Here is a 6,000-nt window from a genome sequence, read left to right on the forward strand (position 1 = left end):
CAGGAGCCGGAGCCAAGGGTCACAGTCAGGCACTCCAATGTGGGAAGCAGTGTTATTAACAGCTAGGCCAGATGCCTGTCCTAATCACAGCTTTTAGAGATTAACACTGAAAAACATGATAAAGCCTCCACCAGAGGAAACTAAAAAAAAAACAAAACCAGCTGGACCTGAGCACGCACAGCCCCGGGATGAACTGGACAACTGACCCCCGGACGTGCACAGTTGCTGCCACTGTGGCTGACTTCTGCAGAAGCAAATGACAAAGCAAATCAGTTCAGCTCAGTAGCTCTGCCCTGCACGGGGGTGGGAGGGGACTTCCACCTCATCCCTTCTTGGGGAACCTCAGAAGCCTCCCGAAGCTTTAAGGTTTAAGAACAGGAGGGGGTCTCTGCCAGTAACCTTCCCACAAGACCCTCAAACAGCCTGACCCCCACCGACTCACAAACTAACAGACTCGGGGGCTCACCACCCTGTTCGGCAACAGGAAAACCTGCAGGGTGTTAAAGGCAGAGGAAGGGAAGTGCAGCTCACAAAAGCTACTGGAACCACTGAACCTCAGAGATGAAAACAAACCAGACAGAAGGCCCACGTTTCCCTTGGCCCCCAGCGGGGACTCACCATAAACCAGCCTCCCAAACAGATGGAACAATGAGCACTGAATACCCTGGAGCTCCCTTCAGAGATATTATAAACCTTGCCACGCATCCTGAGAACAGAGACACGGCAACGGGAAACATAGGGCGTTGTCCACAGCCCGCTGAGGACCCACCACCCAGCAGAGGTGGAAGAAACACTCTGTGTTCTACACCCAGCTCTCATCTACGCTAGCACACCACGGATCCAGGAGGCAGGGACTGGTTTCCTTTAAGAAAAAAGTATTTACAGAGCTAGAGAGGGAGAGCTATCTATTGGTTCACTCCCCAAATGGCATTTAATGGCCAGGGCTGGGCCAGGCCTAAGCCAGGAGCCCAAAACTCCACCTAGCCCTTAGGCCATCTTCTACTGCTTTCTCAGGCACATTAGCAGGGAGCTGGATAGGAAGTAGAGCGGCCAGGACTCAACCGGTGCTCACATGAGATGCTGGCATTGCAGGTGGTGGCTTAACCCGCCGTAACGCTGTGCCTGCTCTATGGGACTGCTTTTCACTCTCATCATTTCCCGAGTGCCTGGCACTTTGTTGGTGCCCAAAAATATTTGCACCACAAATGAAAGAGAATTACGTGACGTTATCTCTGTGGCCCAGCGTCCTATTAGGCATTCCTATGGGCAGGGAAGAACATTTGTTCACTTATTTGCTCAACATTTATTCAGTATCTCCTCTGCGCCCGGCACTGTCTTAGACACAACAGGAAGCAAAGTAAGTCCCTGCCTTTGCAGAGTTTGATTTTATGAGTGCAAAAGTGAAAATCTTCATGCTCCTAAAAATATGTTGTATAAGCCATAGACATTCAAGAACTATCAAATTAGTAACTGCCCGTCGTGTGTGATAGGTACCATTTGCTGTGACAGGCACCTGGGGTCTGGGACATGGCACTAGTGAAATAATTTCATTGTCAAATGTGGACCCAGTGCCTGAGCTGTCAGAGGCCCCCGAGGCAAGGAAACAGGATTACCTCCTTGGCGCATCTGTCTTCATCTGTTGGTGAGCAGAAGCCACTGTGTGAATACTACACGCATGCCCAAAACACCACGCAACACTGCAGAAGAGAAAGAAACCCGGCCTCTTTAGCTGAGTACCACAAGGGTCCCACAAGCAGCTCTCATCCGTTATAATTAAACACCAGGACTCCAAGGGTGCTTGCTCCCAAGGCAACCTGGTTCCTCGGCTGTCCCTCACATACTCATCTTGAAATGTTGCTATTCTGAGCCTGAATCAGCAAATACTCCCCAATCCTGGAAGTAGTCTGCTCTCTTCCAGGCAGGTAGACACTGGTTTTCCTGATTTTACCAGGGTGGAGCCAGAGGGAGCTAGTGCCCAACGCTCCGCCATGGGTGGCAGCTCATAAATGCAGAAGCCCTGAGTCGTGCCTGGTGCCCTGAGCAAAGCCCTGTGTAGACAAGAAGGGAGTCACACCCCTGTCACCAGTCGGCTGAGTTACGAAGGTGAGGAACCATCTGCCAGCGAAGAAGCCACACATGTCTGAAAGCTGAGGCAAGGGTCCACACTCTTCCCACCTTCCTCTGGCACCTCGCTCCCCCTGGCTCCAAAGGCAGAGGAAAAATGCTCAGGGACATCAAACCACCTCCAAGAAGCAGCCTTTGGGCAATCCGGGACAACATGGCACAGACAGGGCACTGTGCACCAGGCTTCTGACATGATACAAGCAAGGGCCTGACAGAACAAAGTCTAGAAGGAACTAGGCAGGGTAGAAGAGACTGCTTCCGGCATGGCCAGTGCTGGGCAGAGGGGCTGGCTCCTGGCATCTCCAGGCCCTACAAGGGCACCGGAGGAGAGCGTGCAATCTGGCTTCCCAGCCTGCAGGGAGCATCCAGGGAGGTGGGCCTCAGTGCCACGCCACAGCAGAAGCCTGTTCCAATTCCTCCCGGGAAGAGCCACGCTGTCCCAGGACATGCCAGGGTGCACAGGCCCTGAGGACAGCTTGCCCAACAGGTAGGACAGCTGTGTTCTGTCCACAGCAGAGGCCTCCCAGGCCAGCCAACATTGGGTGTTCTCTCCCCATACCCTTCGAGAAGGGGGCTCAGAGAGGCTAGGTGGCGCAGGAGGGCTGAGTAGGGGCCACTCGTCCTGAGTGGGTTGAGGCTTACAGAAGCAAGCAGCCAACCAAAGGGTCGGTCAGTTTATTATGCAGCTGACAGGCCGCACTGTATGCAGAGTACTGTCAGGGCCCATCTGCCCACAGGTTAGCAACAGAGCGAGCGGCTGACCCAGGCCTGCAGACACCAATCGATGGGAAACCAGGTCATGGATCACCTTGCCTACCCACTCAGGAGACAGCACAGGGGATGAACTGCAAGAAGCCATTCAGCAGGGCTGCGGGTGCCCCAGCCGCTCCATGAGGACTTGGCCTGACCTGTTCCCAAGCCCTCTCACGGCTGCCTCAGAAGACAGCAGTACTAATGGGTAAGCAAAGACAAAGGAGTAGCAAACTGCCCAGAGTCAGGTAAAGTCCTCAGGAACCAGAGACTGGATTAAACTGCTGCCAAACTTGACCTCAAATTAAAAAACAACAACAACAACAAAAACACATTAAAACTCTGAAGGGAGGTATTCCATAGGAGCAAGGGTCACTTTCTGGTCCATTCTGCCCAAATCTCCCCAATGAAGGGCCGTGGAGAGGGGCCAGCCCAACAACAGGCCACGCTTTCACTGCAGAGGGTCAGTGCACAAGAGGATTACAGAGCCTGACTCTGGTTGAGCTGGTTCAGTTGGCTCTCTACCACAGCTCCTGAAGGTTGCCAATTCTGTGTCCAATTCTGGCTCAAAGACAGAGAGCACAATCCTCAAAAGAGGAGACCTAGAAACCCAGAGCCAGGTGGAACAACGGGCCTCCATCTCTGCACGTGACGGTGGGTCACGCTTTCAGAATCCTCCAAGATCAGAGTGGGCAGGAGTACAGATACGTTATTCCCCGATGATTTCTCCAGGGGACCAGCGCTAAATAAAGAAGCTCAAATCGAAAGCATCTGAAAAGAATGTTCCGCCTGGGAAGAATCCCATGCAGGTGGTGGGCTCGCTGGCCCCAGAGGAGGTGGTCTGTGTGACAAGAAGCAGACAACTCAAGTTACTGATGAGGTCTGACTTATGCAACCCCACAAGCTATCCAGGTAGACATCAACCTGATAACCCACCCTATGCCCAGGCAAAGGGAACAACTTCTGTGTCACTCTCCCTCTCGGGTCTACAGGAAGTTAGTTTTCGACAAAGACAAAGGAGGGAGAAGACATGCTCAGAGACCCTGTTCAGCCACCCACACAGAGGCACACTCAGCACGTCAAAGATGGATGAGACAGAACCAGCAGCTGGTCCAAGCCACCAATGATGAAAGGGGCAGATGCCCGCCAGCCGCGGTGTTCTCAGCTATCTATTTCAACACCCAAGTAGGAAAAAGATGTCCTGGAGCCAGAGGGAAAAGGTTGAGGACCAGAGGAATTCTCTGGGGCACAGCCTCTGGAGAGTCAGCTCTTGGGGAGGGGCCGTAGGGTGGAGGATGGGAGCGAGGGCAGAGACGGGCTGGGGTCTCATGGCTTACATGCATTCCACATAGGCAGAGTAGAAAGACCCAGAATCGCGTTTCCTGGAAGGGGAAGAGAGTTGGATGAGGCCCTCCGGCTACCCCTGGCGCACAACCAGCTCAGCTCAGTCTCTCCCCAAGGGTTCCTGGAAGTCAACAGACCCATAAAGGGGAAGCCTGAAGCTGTGATTAGAAAAATGACCTACAAATTGGACAGCATCCCTGCTGTAACAGCCCAGTAAATGCTCCCACACAGCCTGAGCTGGAGTCTGCCTCCGACAGGCAGCCCCTAATTCATGCAGGAGCTGAACACCCCTGCTCTCCTCCATCTGCCGGCAGGTCAAGGGGAAGCCAGGTGACTTCTCCCTGAAGCGGAGGCAAAGAACCAGGAAGGGAAGGGGGGGTGGGCCACAAGAACACAGTGGGTACGACTGGGGGTGGGGGGGAGGGCAAAAGCAGAGCTCCTGGAAGGAGCCGGGGGAAGTGAGCTAGGGTAGAAAGGAATTGCAGGTACGCGGCTGGAACAGCCCGGTAAACACCCTGAGAAGAGGAGACGGGTTGTCCAGAAGGCTGGGAGGGCCAGGCACCAGGACACTCCGGGGGACAGGGGTGGGAAAGTCGGCAAAGACTGAGAGAGAAGGAGAGGATGAGAGCGCGAAGGCAGGGGACAAGGATAACGAGGGCGATCCCCGGGGGTACTAGGAAGAGAACGCAATAGATCTGGGAACATCCGAAAGGGCTGAAGGAGGAGGTCACAGGCAAGCGAGGGGGACAGGAGAGGACCCCAGGCCGGAGCCGGGGCCACGAGGCCCAAATCGGGGCAGAGTCGGGTGGAAAGAGGCCGAGATTCGGGCTCAAACAGCTATGCGGGGCGGTGGTGTCCAAGGGCGGGAGTGCAAGGGCAGCGGGGCGGGACACCAGCGGGGTCACGGACGACCGCGGGCCCGCCAGGGCCGGAGCGCTGGGAAAGACGCAGCGGTGCTGTCCACGGACCCCAACCGCTCCCGGACTCCGATCCCCGCCAGGCCTTGCGCCCCAGCCCGGCTGGCCGCCTCAGCCTGGACCCGCCACCCCCATCCACGGCTGGCCTGCCCGCTCCCCCGAGCCGGACTGACCCGTCCTGGCCGCCTCCCGCGACAGTGCAGCCGTTCCGCAGGCTCCGCAGAATCCTCCGGCTCCTGCCAAAACTTTTCCCATTAATCCCCAGCACCGCGGCGACCGCGGCGTCACACGCTCCGTAGCCTGGCCCCGCCCCTGCCAGGGCGACGTCACCGCCCAGCTCGGCCCTCCCCGTGCACGCCCCCCGTCCGTCCGGCCGCGGCCAATCAAGGAACCCGTAGGAGAGTCCCCTGATTGCGCCGCTCCGCCCACCGCACGCTGCCGGGAGCCCGCCTACAGCGCCCTCTGGCGTGGGATGAGGGCGCAGCAGCTGAGGAAGGAGCTTGCGAGGAATCTGGTTGTGCCAGGGCAAGTAAAACAAGTCCAGCAAGTATCATAAAGGGCTGGAAGGGGAATTAGAGGTCATCTAGTGCAAATTCCTCATCCTTCCAATGAAGAAGCAGGCCCAGAAAAGGTGCGTGACTTGCAGTAAGAAGTAATGCGGAGGCCAGAAGCCGGTCTCCAAACACAACCCAGCGCTCCGTCCACTGCAAGAGACCATATTGCCTCTAATTTTCAAAGTAAGAGCTTGCTTCCTTTGAAAGACTTCTGAAGCTGCAGACTTAGGGTCCTGGGCTTCGCACCTATTTCCCAAGTGCTTTTTTTCTTTTTTTTTTTTAACATTTATTTTTTGCAAGGCAGTGTTACA

At 55.6% G+C, this 6,000-nt stretch overlaps 1 protein-coding gene across 3 annotated transcripts in view; it reads right to left on the reverse strand.

Moving 5' to 3' along the window:
* The window catches only part of PPARD (peroxisome proliferator activated receptor delta), an 85,674-nt gene extending 80,217 nt beyond the window's left edge, over positions 1 to 5,457 (reverse strand). The window contains exons 1-2 of one of the 3 annotated variants that reach the window (XM_070073265.1): positions 5,309 to 5,457; positions 1,614 to 1,697 (exon numbers count right to left, since the gene is read on the reverse strand). The gene's annotated coding sequence lies outside the window, so the exon portion shown is untranslated. The remainder of the gene's footprint in view (positions 1 to 1,613; positions 1,698 to 5,308) is intronic. The other 2 variants (XM_070073266.2, XM_070073267.2) reach the window with 2 other exon arrangements.
* Between the last annotated feature and the right edge of the window lie 543 nt (positions 5,458 to 6,000).

The sequence above is a fragment of the Oryctolagus cuniculus genome, chromosome 5 (assembly GCF_051225735.1).
Source record: "Oryctolagus cuniculus isolate XC-2025 breed Fujian yellow rabbit chromosome 5, ASM5122573v1, whole genome shotgun sequence".
NCBI lineage: Eukaryota > Metazoa > Chordata > Mammalia > Lagomorpha > Leporidae > Oryctolagus > Oryctolagus cuniculus.